Here is a 17,487-nt window from a genome sequence, read left to right on the forward strand (position 1 = left end):
ACGATGCTTCAATTTGTTCTCTAATGATTTAGCTTCTAACTGTAATTGAGGACTTATAACAAATTATAACAAATCACGTAATTATGAGGAAAACTTAAAGAGCAGACCAATAATTAAAAATCCTTCTGACAACTCTGGAAAGCCTTACAAGCCAATGGAGAAATACTAGACAGAATCTAGAAGAAGATAGAAATCCAGAGGGAGGAGTTCTGATTTGGGTGGCATTTTCATACTACACACATTGGCAAATTTTCAAAGAGGCAACTGAAAAACAGAGATGCTGAGTAGAGTTTTCAATTTTAACAAAGGTTAGGAGGAACTGCCAAAGAAAGGCCTAATAATTTCTACTCCCCTATGACTCCCTTGCTCTTCCCTCTCTCCCCTTGCCCTCCCCACCCCACAGACATATCCATGGGGTTTCAATTTTAACCCCGAGAAGTTATACTCTGGAAGTGACAGTGAACAGGAAATGAATCAGCTTTTCAGGAAGGCTGAGGGTTAAATCTTTTTAATTTGTGATTTAACTTGTACATTAGACATTGTACATTAGACTTGTACATTAACTTGTATATTAGACTTGTACATTAGACTGATTCTATACTGTTAGAATCCTAAGATTTTAACAGCCTGCCAGAAAGTAAACATACATCTGCATTGGAGAGGACAGTCTGGTCTTAGGTCCCCAAATACCCCTGGCTTCATTGATTTTAAGATGACTGGTAACTATCTTCAAGGAAATAAATGACTAGTTTGAGATTTTCTTCAGTAAACTGGAATCTATACTACACAACCAAATGAACAATCTAGAACTGAGAAATACTTTGATTGAAATAAAAATCCCAATGGATGTGTGTAATAGCAGACAGAAGGGAGAGCTATTAAGAACTAGTAAACTGAAAATTAGGTCAATAGATGCACTGAACAATAGAGAAACAAAAAGATGGAAAGTGAATAAAGAGAATGAGATTCTGGTGAATTTTCAAGAGTGAAAATGTTTAATGTGTATAGCTGAAATTCCAGAAGAAATTTTTTGTTCCTTTGTTGTTTGTAACGTAATTAATACCTCTTTTAAATAAACTATGTTTAATTACAAAACAACTCTCTCTTTTAACTGATATTTTCTTTACCTTGAGTCATTTTATATTCTTAAAGTTCCCCTCAAAGCACATTTTCTTTGTAAAGAACAAAGAAAAGATAGATCGCATCTGCTGAATGTGCTGGGAGAAGCCATAATTATTTCCTATTCTTTGGCTTAGCTCAGTGGTAGGCACACAAGGCTGATTGTGTCCATTCTAAGAAAGTCTCCCCTGAAGCTTTTCCTAAAAGGCAGGGATATTTCTGTATTTACAGGCATTCAAATCCTGAGTACTCAATAGGTATTAACTGTTTTGTATCATTTTCATTCTCTCCTATCTCAAATATGATCGAATACACTGCTTTAATCCTTCAGCTTAAATTTTGATTCCTATAGCTTTTGGTTTTAAAATTGTGGATGGAGGGGGAAAGCCTATCATTTTGTTGTTATTTTTGTTAGTTGGTTGGTTCCTTTTGTCTTTTCTTGTTGTTCTCAATCTTTCTCTTTGATTATGGCTTTGTGTATCCATAGCAAATCTTCCAGGGTACAGTGCTTCCAGCTCAATATGACCACTGAGAGTCTTCCTTCCTTTTGTCCTGTGGTATCCCTCTCTATCTGATCTAGCCTCATGGACAGAAGCTGTACAATGTCAGTGGAATCATGGAACAAAATAAGTTAAAGCTCTCTAAAATCAAAACTTCATTCATTTAAAAAACATTTATCAGGTTTCCAGATGTTATAAGTCAAACTCTTGAAATGTTTATAAAAAGGTAAAAAGAACGTATTGTCTATTTCCAAGCCAATTACTGTCAAGTAGAGCAAAGAAATAAGTAAATAAATTATTATAGTACAATAAAGTGTTTTCTTTGGATTATATGATAGACACAGGACACTACAGAAACATACACAGAAGTCACATTTCACCCTTAATCTTATGAATACAGAAGGACTACTGTGTATGTTGATGTTTCATGGTCTTCCAGGAAATATAAAGATAAATAAAAGCTTGTCAACAAAACACCTCCCTCCCTCCTCCCACCCTTTTCCCTTCCAGAACATCTAAAGGGCTAAAATTATCTTTAACCTTTGCTACATCTAAAATGATTTAATCACTGAAATCCTGGAAATACAAAACTATGTTATGAGCTCTGATGTCCAACTACTAGACAGAGTCTATAGTCACTATTTTTTAATATGGACATCCTGTTCTGGTAGTGGCATTTAATTTGGAACATTTCCATTACAGTAGCAAATTGGCAGACAACCAAGAAAAATGACAATTTCTATGAAACAAAATGTGCGGATTGTGAGGAGGTGAAGGAGGATGTACTGCAGATGGGGTAATGAGACTTATTACACAGACTTATTACATAGAATTCCTGCTACTAATCAGCTCCATAATGGATCTGAGGCAGTGAAGGTTTCCAGGGGCTAGCAGCTTGCTCCTAATGAATCTCTGACTGGCTGAAAACCTGACCTTCATTTTAATAGAAATGTATGAATACCAACTTTATCCCTTTCTTGGGAATTTCACCAAGTTGTTTTAACTAGAGAAAGCTTCTAATATTAAATGAATTGCCTGGGGAAAGATTAGAGATTATTATCAACATTTGGTTTTAACAATGTAGCTAAATATTGTGTCACCATTTAAGGGTGATGCATACTTTTTGTTATCGCTAACTGATAGGCCTTGGATTTTGAAAGTATTCTGTGACTTTATAACTCATAGTCTGATAATCCTACCAATCTTTATATATTTTTACACACACATAGTTGTAAGAAACTCTTAGCATGAAATGTATTTGAATATTCAGTAAATGGAAAATTTAATCATGATACTTTTCAAGAAAAATAAGTAGGCTTTAAGTGACCCCAGGGTGCCAAGAGTTGTGAAAAGCCTCAGATTTTACCCCACTTGCAAACTAATGTGTTAGTCTACCACATTTTCATGGAGGCTGGCTGGACATGAGACTCCTAGTCTAAGACCAAGGACTTTATTACTTATGGCACAGAAAGAAACACGAACATCAACATATCAGTTCACCTTGACCCCAACTTCTGCAGGGTCAATGGGGATAGGCACAGAAGGATGCCAGCAAATAAAATGGACTGTGTTACAGGAAAGGAATATTGAGCTTAGGAAAACTGGTTCTCTTAATGGATATTAAGCAAGCTTACCCTTTTCTCTGAAGGAGGATGTCATTTTCATCATACTGGAGGGTAAGTACACTTGCCTTCGCCTCTGAAGGGGGACACTGTATCTTCCAAGGTTGTGCACTATGCAAACATCTTTAAAAAGATGAACTGGGGGCGGGGAGACTGAAAAAAAAATTTAAGAAGGCAAATTAATGTCCTGTTTACAAGAAATAACTAAACATGAAACATAAGAGATACACATAGTACTCTCCGATGAACATGCTACTTGATCAATGATTCTGATTAATCTGTCCTGCAGAGACTGTGACCGTTCAATTGTGTCATACAACATTTAATTAAGGTGACTGTAACAGGTCTCCAAGTCGCAGGAGGTCAATTTAAGTACAGACCTCAACCATCCTGGACAAAATAAACTTAATAAATCCCACAAAGTACTAAAGTTTACCTTAAGAAGCCACGTGACTTTCTCATTAAATTTCTGTACCTTCCTTTCCACCTTTCCCACATTGAGAAGGTTGTTTTAGCAATTGCATGGATTCTGTCATGGCTTAAAAGGTTAAGTTCAGGGCAAGTCCATCATTCATAACAACCCCGTATAACAGGTTGAAGCTGACCTGAATGCCTTTTGGTGCTCAAGACCTTTCACCGAAAATTTCATCTAAAGTTAGGGACAAGTAGCCAAAGATAGCCTCATTTCGGAAAGATCTTTCCGGTTACCTGAAGGCCACGTTAGGGTCTGTCCAGCACGACCTGAATCAGTTGAGGGCACAAGCCGACAGGGCCTCCCATGTGATTGCTGGAAGGAAATAGTACACTTCAAATTGACTTGAAAATGCTGGTCGTGAGAGCAGAGGGCCTGGATTGCACACCGAGCCTCAGCGAAGGCTCAGAGAAAGGCAGCATCAAGTTCTAGGTACTGCGGCGACTACTACACTGGGCAGAAGAAGCCTGATCTCGCGGGATTTTGAGAGATCTACAGGGGCCCACATGCAGTGCGCGGAAGAGAAACGCTCTCAGGCAAAATGGAGGCTGCGCGGAATGCTTTCTCCTTAACGCCACGCATCAGTGAGGCGTTTGGCGCACACCTTCTGTTGGACCTTCCACCGTCAGCCTTACTGCTGCCGCGCCACGCCCTGAGGGCTAGGCAGGTTGCCTAGGTGTGGGCAACCTGCCGTGGCCGTGACTGAAAGCTGCGTGCACTGTGGAGTCCGTCAAAGCTACACTGGTGGACTGTCAAAGGTACACCGGGGAACAAACAAGACAGGCGCAGGCTGCGAACCTACAGCCTTGCGTGATCCAGCCCGGCCTATTTGCCGCTGCCTCTAGCCCAGTGGAATCCATCCACCACCTGGCAGACCTACTCAGTTATGACTGTGAGAATCGTGTGGAGATGACATCTGGACGTTTTGACATGTTTTGAGTGGTAAGTACAGGGGCTGGGAACCCTCCCTTGCTGTTTCTGACAGAAGTTTCAGTGAGATTATGATGAATGATGATGGGGCGCCTGGGAGGCTCAGGGCGTTAAGCGTTTGCCTTGGGCTCAGGTCATGATCCCAGGATCCTGGGATCCAGCCGCACATCCAGGTCCCTAACCACAGTTGCTCCCCCGGTGTAAATAAATAAATAAATATTAAAAAAAAAAAATAAGGATGAATGGCGATCAAATCATGGCCAGTGAAATCTGTCAGGGGATGACAAGGTTTACATTTAGAGTGTCTGCAAGGTTTAGGAGACTTGCTCCAGAATACTTTCTTTTTTTAGGGAAAATTCTATTGTAAACTTCAAAGAGATAGATCATTAGTGTTCTTCCATCCATCAGATGCTTCTCTGGGCCTGAAACAACCCCTTGAAGTGTTTCCTTCTCCTTTACCATAAAAGTTCAGTGTGTCTCATTCCAATAGGTATACCCTCACCCTTTTCTTCAGTAATTCCCTGCTCACTGAAAACATTTCATCTGCTATAGTACGTTCAAGGACAAGGACATTTTTAAAAATGTTTAAAATTTTAATTTTTTAAAAAAAATTTACAGAGTTCTAATATGATCTTACTTTGGCCCATTATAGAAAGATTTGGCAAGCAGTATACCTAAGTACTCACTATTATCCTTGTGATCGAGGACTCTTGCAAACAAAATAACCTAGATGGCTGAATCAACAATTAAATTTGGATGCCTTAGGCCTTCTTTTGGCCAGGCTGACATGTAAACAGGGTGTTGTGGTTAAGAAAGGGAAGGAAGCATCATGTCCCAGAATGTACAGGTGGAATCTTGAATTTTCAAAATAGATTTATATACTCTCCCACCCCTTTTGTTCTAATCATTAACCAGGAAACACTGGAAGTGAGCATTCCTATCTTGGGGATAGATGCATACAGTGACAAAACTTCCTTAGCAAACAAGAGGAAAATTTGGTCTTGGAAGAAAATAACAAGGTTGTGAAATTCAAACAAACGAACAGTCACCTTGCTATTTGTCTGCTTTAGTCAAATAACCCAGTAGGTCTAAAATACTTTAATTAATCTTTTGGTTTTATGTTCGCTTCAATGAGAGAGAAATTTTCCAAACATTGGTTTTAAAAATCAAACAAATATACTGTGGAAACATTATAATATTTATCCTAAATAGACTATAGCTATGGTATCTTATTGGAACATTGAACCTGGCTCTAGCTGTATCTTAGAAAATTCTGTTTGCTTCTCTATATATGATTTCCTGTTTTTGAAATGCAGGGACTGGACAAGCCAGTCAGTAACAGATTTTAATATCTTAACCACAGTTAAATAGCTCCTGGAGAGTTTTAAATGGGCTTGCATTTGCTTCTCTGTAACAAATGTCAGTAATTCATAAGCAATTGGGTGATTTGTCTGCTCAAATTATTCGGCTAGAAAACTGGAAATATCTTTTTTTTTTTTTTTTGTACCTTACACATTTCCTAGTTCCTACTCATAATGGTGATACAATATCATGGTATATTTATTCCCAACTCTACCGAGATATAAATGACATAACTTTCTGTAAGTTGAAGGTATACAGTGTGGTGATTTGATACACAGAAGTATTCTAAAGTGATTACCACAATAAAGTAAGTTAATGCATCTATCATATCACATAATTACCTTTTTTGGGAGGGGGGCATGGTTTGAGAACATTTAAGATATACTCTCCTAGCAATTTTCAAGTACATAATACAGTATTATTTACTTGGTCACCATGTTGTACATCAGATACTGAGAACTAATTCATCCTACAATTTGAAGATTGTACCCACTGACCAGTACCTCTCCATTTCTCCCATCCCTAGACCTTGGCAACCATCATTCTGCTATCTGTTTTCTATGAGTTCATCTTTTAGATTCCACATATAAGTGAGATTATATGGTATTTGTCTTTATCTGATTTATTTCACTTAGCATGATGCTGTCAAGGTCCATCTGGAGTCTCACATATGGCAGAATTTTCTACATTTTTTAGAAAAAAAATTTATTTACTTATTTATTTATTTAAGAGAAAGAGCATGCAAGTCGGGGAATGAGCAGAGGGAGAGGGACAAGCAGACTCCACACTGAGTGCAAAGCTTAGCATGGGGCTCACACACACAACCCCGAGATTACAACCTGAGCCAAAATCAAGAGTCAGGTGCTTAACAGACTGAGCCACCCAGGCACCCCAGAATTTTCTACTTTTTGCGGGCTGGATTATATTCCATTATTTGTATATACTGCAGTTTGTTTGTTTTTTGTTTTGTTTTGTTTTTTCCATTGGTTCATTGCTGGGCATTTAGGTTGTTTCCATGTCTTAGCTGTTGTGAAAATGCTGCAGTAAACATGGGGGTGCATATATTTCGAGAGTGATTTTGTTGCCTTCAGCTGTATACCAAGGGGAATTGCTGGATTGTATGGTAGCTCTATATTTTTTTTATGAATTTCCATACTGTTTTTCATAGTGGCTAAACAAATTTATATTCCCACTAACAGTACACAGTGGTTCCCTGTGGTTCCCTTTTTTCCTTATTCTTGTGAACTTTTGTTATCTTTTGTCTTCTTGATAATAGCCATTCTAACAAGTAAGAAGTGATATGTCATTTTGGTTTGTATTTGCATTTCCTTCATGATCATTGATAAAAAGATATACCTGATGACCATTTATATCTCTGCTTTGTAGGTTTTCTGCTTATTTTTTAATCTAATTATTCATGGGTTTTTGTTATTGAGTTGTATGAATCCCTTACATATTTTAGATATTAACTACTTATCAAATACATGGTTTGCAAATATCTTCTCTCACTGTATATGTTGCCTTTTAATTTTGTTAATTTTTTTCTTTTGCTTCACAGAACTTTTTCAGTTGGATGTAGTCCCATTTCTTTATTTTTTTATTTTGTTGCTTGTGCTGTTGGTGTCACATCAAAAATAATCATTACCAAGTTCAATATCAAAGAGCTTTTCCCTATGTTTTCTTCTAGAAGTTTTACAGTTTCAGCTCTTACACTTAAGTCTTTAATCTAATTTGAGTTAATTTTTGTAAGTGGTATAAGATAGGGGTCCAGTTTCATTCTTTTCATGTGGCTACCAAGTTTTTGCAATATCATGTATTGGAAAAACTATCTTTTATGCATTAAGTGTTCTTGGCTGCCTTGTCAAATATTTGTTGGTATTTTGATGAATTCATTTGAAAAAAATAAGCTTGTCTTTCTAATGAAGTGGTTAGGAAACAAATGGGAGATATACAGAAGGGGAAATATGACAAAGGAAATAATAAAAGTGAATTTTCTTTATTTCCTATGAGTCCAAAGTCTATCTCCTCTATTGTACCCCTATCCATTTTTATAGACACTCAGTCATGGTACTGATACAAGTCCCTTGGTGTTTCTCTTACCTACTTATCTAAATCTTTGAATGTGAAGTTACTGAAGGAAGTAATACAAAAGACTTGTATGACTATATACTTGCCTCTCAGGACTGCCTTTGCTGTGTCCCACAGATTTTTGAACAGTTGTGTTTCATTTTTATTTGTTTCCATTTTTTCAATTCTTTTTAAATTTCCTGGTTGACCGATTCATTCTTTAGTAAAAAGCTCTTTAGCCTCCATGTATTTGAGTTCTTTCCAACTTTTCTCTTGTGATTGAGTTCTAGCTTCAGAGCACTGGGGTCTGAAAATATGCAGGGAATGATCCCAGTGTTTTGGTACCAGTTGAGACCTGATTTGTGACCCAGGATGTGATCTCCTCTGGAGAATGTTCCATGTGCCCTAGAGAAGAATGTGTATTCTGTTGCTTTGGGATGGAATGTTCTGAATATATCTGTGATGTCCAGCTGGTCCAGTGTATCATTTAAGGCCTTTATTTCCTTGTTGATCTTTTGCTTGGATGATCTGTCCATTTCAGTGAGGGAGGGTGTTAAAGTCCCCTACTATTATTGTATTATTGTTGATCTGTTTCTTTGATTTTGTTATTAATTTGTTTATATAGTTGGCTACTCCACGTTAGAGGCATAGATATTTAAAATTGTTAGATCTTCTTGTTGGACAGACATTTTAAATATGATATAGCATCCTTCCTCATCTTTTACTATAGTCTTAGGCTTAAAATCTAATTGATCTGATAAAATAATTGCCACCCCAGCTTTCTTTTGATGTCCATTAGCATGGAAAATATTTTCCACCCCATCACTTTAAATATGGAGGTGTCTTTGGGTTTAAAATTAGTTTCTTGAAGACAGCATATCAATGGGTCTTGTTTTTTTATCCATTCTGATACCCTGTGTCTTTTGCTTTGTTAGCCCTTCTACATTCAGGGTAACTATTGAACAATACGAATTTAGTGTCATTGTATTGCCTGTAAGGTGACTGTTATTGTATATTATCTCTGCTCCTTTCTGGTCTGTTACTTTAAGGCTTTCTCTTTGCTTAGAGAACCCCTTTTAATATTTTCTATAAGGCTGGTTTGATGTTTGCAAATTCCTTTTGTTTTTCTTTTTCCTAGAAGCGTTTTATCTCTCCTTCTATTTTCAATGACAGCCTCCTGGAGATAGTATTCTTGGTTGCATATTTTTTTCATTTAGTGCTCTGAATATATCGTGCTGGTCCTTTCTGGCATGCCAGGCTTATGTGGATAGGTCTGCTGCCAATCTCATGTTTCTACCATTATATGTTACAGACCTCTTGTGCCAAACTGCTTTCAGGATTTTCTCTTTGTCACTGAGACTTGTAAGTTTTACTATTGCATGACGATGTGTGGGCCTATTTTTATTGATTTTGAGGAGATTCTGTGTGCTTCCTGGATTTTGTTGCTTGTTCTTTTTGCCAATTAGGGAAATTCTCTGCTAAAATTTGCTCAATATACCTCTGTCCCCCTCTCTCTTTCTTCTTCTTCTGGGATCCCAATTATTCTAATATTATTTTGTCTTATGGTATCACTTATCTCTCGATTTCTCCCCTTGTGGTCCAGTAGTTGTTTGTTTCTCTTTTGCTTAGCTTCTTTATTTCTTTATTTATTTTTAAAGTTTTATTTATTCATTTATTTATTTGACAGAGAGATCAAAAGTAGGCAGAGAGGCAGGCAGAAGAAGAGGGGGAAGCAGGCTCCCTGCTGAGCAGAGAGCCTTATGCGTGGGTCAATCTCAGGACCCTGAGACTATAACCTGAGCTGAAGGCAGAGGCTTAACCCACTGAGCCACCCTGGTGCTCCACTCAGCTTCTTTATTCACCATCATTTAGTCTTCTGTATCACTTATTCTCTCTTCTGCCTCATTTATCCTAGCAATAATAGCCTCCATTTTTTATTGCACCTCATTAATAGCTTTTTTAATTTCAACTTGGTTAGATTTTAGTTCTTTTATTTCTCCAGAAAAGGATTCTCTAATATATTCCATGGTTTTTTCGAGCCCAGCTAGCACTGTGATAATCTTCATTCTGAACTCTAGTTCTGACATATTACTAAAGCCCATATTGATTAGATCCCTAGCTGTCGGTACTGCCTCTTGGTTTTGTTTGTTTTTTTGTTTGTTTTTGTGGTGAGTTTTTCTGCCTTGTCATTTTATCCAAATAAGAATATATGAACAAAAGAATAAAATACTAAAAAGGGTGAAGGGTCTCCTGGGCAGCTCAGTGGGTTAAAGCCTCTGCCTTTGGCTCAGGTCATGATCCCAGGGTCCTGGGAGCGAGCCCACTCAGGCTTTCTTCTCAGCAGGGAGCCTGCTTCCTCCTCTCTCTCTCTCTCTCTGTGCCTGCCTCTCTGCCTACTTATGATCTCTGTCAATTAAATAAATAGAATCTTTAAAAAAAAATACTAAAAGGGTGGTAAAGAGCCCAGGAAAATGTACACTAACAAAATCAGAAGCGACCCAAAACCAGGGGGAGAAGAAAGGGGGAAGAAAGTTAAAAAAAAAAAAAAAAAAAGTGAATAATTCATTTTGCTACTGACAAGAAAATACCCCATTCTCTATTAAAATGAATAAATTGTTACTTTCCTACTTAATATGAAAAGGAATTATATTAGGAGCACCTGGGTAGTTCAGTTGAACTACCCAGTCATCAGACTCTTGGTTTCAGCTCAGGTAGTATTCTCAAAGTTATGACATGGAGCCCCACGCTCAGCTCCCAGTCTCCTTAAGACTCTCCCTCTGCCTTTGTCCCTCACTGCTTATACTCTCTCTCTCTCTAATAAATAAATCTTTTAAAAAATGAGAAGAAAATATTACCTGTCTGCCTTTCTTCAAAAAAGAAAAAAGAAACTGGTAATATTTTGGGATAAAGCAAGAGTGGCTGAGATACTAACTGTTTAGATAGTACTGTACTCTGTAAAGGAAATCCTGAGTCAATATAAAGCAGTAGGGTTTTTTTTTTCCTCCTGTAGAGGTGAAACTGCCTAGTAAGTGAATGGCATATCTCATGTAACAGATGAATTAAAGAAAAAAAAATATAATGAACAGTTTGTTGGTAGAGTTGTAGTTTTAGTAAAATAAAAATTTTTTCTACAGTATCTTAAAATTAATTCCCTGAAAACTTAAAAGTGTCTTTCTGAACATAATTCTTTATAATATAAGAACAGTAGATATTCTGCAGTCATTCACTTTGAAATCAAGAATTGTTTATGGAAATCTAGATGTTATTTTTAAAAATAATAATGAGGTATTATAACAAAATGTATTCATCAGATTATATATGAGGATACAGAAATTTTATAAAATACAGTTTGAAATGCTTTCAACATTACTTTTAAATGATTTCTATTGAAATGTTAGAAGTTACTGTTTTATTATTGCTGCTTATTTTTATTCACAGAGAGTAAAAAGAACAATCTGATGAAATTCTTATAGTTGTTCAAATCATGAGGACTACTTTTTCTTAAGTTATTTATTAGTGTCTCATTTTCCTCTTGGCATGACATTATCCCCTTCTGTAGCTTTGGTCTCAAAGAGAAAAAAAGATACCTTGGAGAGAATAAATGTTTGGAAACTTGTTGATACCTCCCATGTGTATCTTTCCTATTCTGTGTTTCCTCCAATCTTATCGTTACTTATCATTCATTCATGTATAATTATATTAATTATAAGTCAATAATTTAATATCAATTAAAAATAGCAAATTCAGTTGCTCCATTTAAAATTTTAAAAAGACATTTTCTTTTACAAGATGTAAGAGACTTAACCCTGTGAAATTGCTACTCTTTTTAATACATGGTACACTTTTACCATAAAGATTCAAAAAATACTCCTACTGTGAAGTGGTTTAAGAAATATGTTTATGAACAGTAGGACTTTTTGAGCAAGTCTTACCGAAACTTAAGACCTATGCTAGACGATAAGGCATAGAAGTTAATTTATAACTCATTAGCTAATAAGAAAGATAGAGGTATTTACTTAGTCAAAAATATGAATCTATATTTCAAAGGGGGATGTGAACCTGGAATAGGAGCCATTCCCTGGCTTAGGAAGTTAGAAACACTGGTATTACCATTTTCCTGAAGAGGTATACTTGGATTCCAAAGAGTGAGGATCCAGGATACTCCCCCTTACATTAAAAAAATAAAAAACAAAACAAAACAAAATAAAAAAACGCACACATAAAAAACCAAACCCTCTGAAGGGGATAGGGAACTTACCTATGCAAATATCCAGATATACCTTTTTGTGGTCTCTTCCTATATAAAGTTCAGATTTTTTTTTTCTTGGTCCCTCACAATATATACCCTGTGTGTATATGGTGACATCTGGTTTTCATTGTACCACATCAGTAGTAAAAATTGGGGTACTTAAGAGTCAGTTATTATTTGTTAGATATAAGTAATAATAATCTACTCTGCTCAAGAAAATTTATGCACATATCTAGGATAATAATAATAAATGCACATATTAAAAAGCTAACACCTAAGGGCACCTAGGTGGGCTCAGTTGGTTAGGGTTAGTTGTCTGATTCTTGATCTCAGCTCAGTTCTTCATCTTACAGTCTTGAATTCAAGCCCTGTGTTGGACTCCACGCTGAGTGTGGAGCCTACTTTAAAAAAATAAATAAATAAAAATAAAAATAAAAAGCTAACACCTAGTGTGACAGATTGCTTATAAAAGTCTTATACAAGTGAATTGCGTGATGAAATTCTAAAACTAGAGCTGAAATACGTTTTCCTAAATAAACTGAAATAAAGGTAATTTCTTTGCAATATGATAAATGGAAACCATTTTTGACATCATATTGTTTATCTTGCTGTTTGAAAGTGTGTCCCTTATTCTCAAAAGAAATATTCACTCATTCCATGAAATCTTTCATTAATAAAAAAAAAAAAATCTCAGAATAGAAAGATAATTAATTGCACAATATTTTGTATTTAAGCACTTTGTACTTTAGGACATGCTTCATTTATTCAGCTTAGTATGTATAAGAACTGCCAAGAAATGGCTACATTAGACCCATCAAAATATACAAAAAAATATCCTAAAAAAAGGCAATACTCCCACTTAGATAAGGGCTTCCAAATCTGAAAGTCTCAGGGGTCCTTCAGGTTTCAAAAGAAAAGCATCATGTTTACAAGGCTCTGTATCCTGGCTACTTCTCCTTACAGCATCATTTATCTAAAGGATTTAAGATCTAGAACTGCAGCCTTGTAGCCAGGTTGCAATCATTCCTCCAGGTTAGCAGAACCATGTCGGCTTATATCCCACTGCTCCCAGTGGGATCTTTCAGTAAAAGGAAACTCTGCACAGATGCTAATTATTCACCATACCTTGCCCTGGCTACATGCTATTACCTCCAAGACATAGATAAATTCTTTTTTACTGAACAATTAAGGAAAGGGAAAAATAAACAAAAATCAGGGGAAAGAGGATGGGGGTAAAGGAGCAAGATAGAGAAAAATGTCTTTATCTTTTAGCTGTGTTTGTGAAGTTTATTTCTCCTCAAACACTTAGCAGCTCGTAAGGGTTGGTCAGTTTTTGGTGGAAAGTATAAATTCAGCTATTTAATTAGGTACAGTTGAGAAGTTTGGTTATGCAGAGGAAAAAAAATCAGATTTAGGGGAGATTAAGCTATAGTGAGTATGTGTGTTGGGGCACCTGGGTGTCTCAGTCATTTGAGTGTCTCATGATTTTGCATCAGTTCATGATCTTGGGGTTCTTCTGGGATTAAGCCCTGCATCAGGCTCCACACCCAGCCAGGAGTCTGCTTGAAGATTCTCTCTCTCTCTCTCTCTCTCTGCCTCTCCTTCTCTTGTGCATGTTCTCTCTCCCTCTCTCTCTAAAATAAAAATCTTCAAAAAAAAAAAAAAAGAAAGAGAGAAAGAAAGAAAGAAAGAAACTTGTGTATCAAAGAGACCACAAAAGAGAATCTGTTAAGGGAATATATGGAAGATTGTTTGAAATGGGAAGCTGATGGATTCACAGGAAGCAATTTATATTCAGTATACAATTGGCTCAAATCTTAAGTGTTTATAATGTAAAAAAAAAAAAAAAAAAGGAAAAAGAAAAAAAACTTCTAGTAAGTGTAATAAATGATTTTTGTTTTTCCCCAGTGATGGTGCTTTGCCTCCTTATTTTAGACTCTAATAAAAGATGTAGTTCCATTTCACGTTTCTTCTTTAAGGACAGATCATGGTTACTGCATTACAAGGCTATAAAATATCCGTTTAAAATTAAAATATAAATATATATGAGAAGGAACTATTGCTCTCTTAATACAAAATAATTCAAATAAAGATTTATAATTTCTGTAAGATGAAGCATAAATGTATGAGAGACAACATAATGACAAACAATTATATCCTTTTAGCCACATTTTTATTTTCTAACTTAAGGGAGTAACTTGATGTTAAAAAAATGTAACATAATTGGAAAAGAAAGCTTTTAGTCAGACTGTCATTTTTTCAGATCATAGCTCTATTACTTCCTATGCATGATCATGTGCAAATTACTCTAGCTCTATGTTTAATTTTCTTATTTAAAGAGGATACTATATACAACCAATCCCTTAGCGTCATTTCTGGGAGATAAATGAGATGATACATAAAATGCTTCTGGCACAGAATCTGGCAAGAAGATATAAATAGCTAAACATTTATAATAATCATTGTCATTATTGTTATTATCATTTTTAAAGATTTTATTTATTTGACAGAGGGAAAGAGAGAGTGCACAAGCAGGGGGAGCAGCAGGCAGAGGGAGAGGGAGATGCAGGCTCTCTGCTGAGCAGGGAGCCTGACATGGGGCCTGATCCCAGGGAGGGATCAGACACTTAACTGGCTGAACCCTCCAGGCACCCCATTATTTTAAATACTATTCATTGAAGACCCAAATCTTTATACCTAATCTTTTCCTTGAGCTATATATATAGACTTCAGTGTCCAGCTATCTTTTCAGAATGCCCACTTGTGTATATTTTGTGTACAAAATATACAATCCATATTAAGTATATCTAAAGCGTTAAATTACCACTTCTGCCTAATCTGCTGAGGAGGAGATCCTTCTTCCCATTTTGCTGAACAGTACCACCATTCCACATGTTGCTGAGACCAAAAACTTCAGATCTGTCCTTGATCTTTTTCTTCTTTTCATCATGCAGGTCCAGTCTGTTAGCAAATTTTATTAGCTCTTTTTCCAAACTATAACTTGTATCAAGCTAGTTCTCACCATTTCAAATGAAAAACACTAATCCAGTCTCTTTTGTATCAACCTAAACAATTCCATAATTGATGCTCTTCTCTCTGATTCACAACCACATTTTGTTTCCACACAGAAGCCAGAAATTTTTTTTTTGATTTGTTTATTCATTTTTATAGAGAGAGTGTGTACAGGAGTGCCAGCGGGGATGGGCAGAGGGCAAAGGAAAGAGAGAATCCTAAGCAGACTCCATGCTAAGTACTGAGCCCTAAATGGAGTTCTATCTCACGACCCTCAGAGACCTTAGCTGAAATGAAGGGTGGGGCACTTAACCAACTGAGCCAACCAGGTGCCCCCAGAGAACATATGCATACCATTGTTTCTGTTTCCAATTACAATTATATTGAATTCCTAAATATTCATCATGGTTAGCAGGACCAGTCATTATCATTTGTCTGCCTCCTCCACTGCATTATCTTGTAGCACTCTCTCCTGTGATCAGTCTTCCAATTACATTAGCCTCCTCCACTCCCTTTATTTCCCGTGTATCTTATTTCCTCTAGAGTATTGATATGATATCTAATGTTTATTGGGTGCTAAATATGTTACAAACACTGCTCAAAACACTCTACATGATTGAACTTATGTAATCCATTGTAAGAAAGAGCTACTATTTTTAGCATCATTTTATGTGAAATGAATTTAAGTCCTGGAGGGGTTAATAATTTGTCCGGTGTCACAAAATTAGTAAATGATAGAATCTAAATTCAAAGGCTGGGCATTATGTCCCAAAGCCTGCATTCTTCACTTGTACTATGTACTATATTCCATTTTATATTTATTTTTCAGATCCTTGCAGTTCTACATTGCATTCTTGCAATTTTTATTTTTAACATATTATATATATTTAATACAGTGTCTATATTTAATATAGTATATATATTTAATATATTTTATGTGTTTAGTATATTGTATCTATTATTTATATTTACTACAATATATTAGCATACATTGTAGTAAAGGTACTCTAGTTTTTTTCTAGCTCTTCAGGGTTACCTAGACTATTTGCCCTCTGAATTTCATGTAAATTTAAGAATCCGTTTATCAGATTTGGCCAGAACTTGAATTTTGGCTAGGATTGCAATGAATCCATACATTAATTTGAAAAGAGTTTAGATAACTACTATATTGAATCTTTTAGAACATGAGCATGCTCTATTCCTGTTTCATTCATTTGGATCTTACAATATTTCTCTTAAAATTGTTTTATTGTCTTCAATATAGAATTCTTGCATATCTTTTGTTGTATCTGTATATAAGTATAGATATCTTGCATATCTTTTGTTTTCAATAATTTTGATGCTATATTTTCTTAACTTTCACTTTACTATATATCACTTTGCCATATATCACATTACTATTATTATGTAGAAATGCCAATTGTTTTTTGGATATTGATGATATATTCAACAATCTTGTTAAATTCACTTATTCAGATAAAATCCTTCCTTCCTCCCTCCTTCCTTCCTTTCTCCCTCCCTTCCCCCTTTCTTTCTTTCCCTCTCTCTCTTCCTTCCTTCTTCTTTTCCTTTCTTCCTCTCCTCTCTCTTCTCCTTTCCTCTTCTCTCCTCTCCTCTCTCCTCTCCTCCCCTCTCCTTCCCTCCCCTCTCCTCTTTCTTTCCCTCCCTCCCTCCTTTCTTTCCTTCCTTCTTTTTTTTTTTTAATTATTCCTGGCCGTAAATATGAGGTTTCTCAATCAGAAGTAAGTAATTATTTACTTGCAGAATATTTTAGTGACAATTTTTTATACCACATTCCCCCCAAAGGTAACCTGGCAAGCATTGAATAGACTCTGCATGTATGGGTGTGGGTCTGCTGTATGGGAGAGAAACTCCAGAATTATGAATCTTGGAGCTTATATAAGGCAGTTTGTATAGCTATACCTCCTTTCCTCAAGAGAAAACGAAAGGGGGGCATGGGAGAAGGAAGCAAAGAAGGAGAGGGAGACAGAGATGGGGAGAGACTGAGCCTTCAAGGGAACATGGGCATTTATCTTTATAGAATTTATGGGATCTCTATAGAGAGTATATAGAGTTTATGGAATCTCTCCAGGATGAGGAGGGAGATGTCCTTTTTTTTTTTTTTTTAAGATTTTATTTATTTATTTGACAAAC

This window comes from Neovison vison, chromosome 5, assembly GCF_020171115.1.
Source record: "Neovison vison isolate M4711 chromosome 5, ASM_NN_V1, whole genome shotgun sequence".
Taxonomy (NCBI): Eukaryota; Metazoa; Chordata; class Mammalia; order Carnivora; family Mustelidae; genus Neogale; species Neogale vison.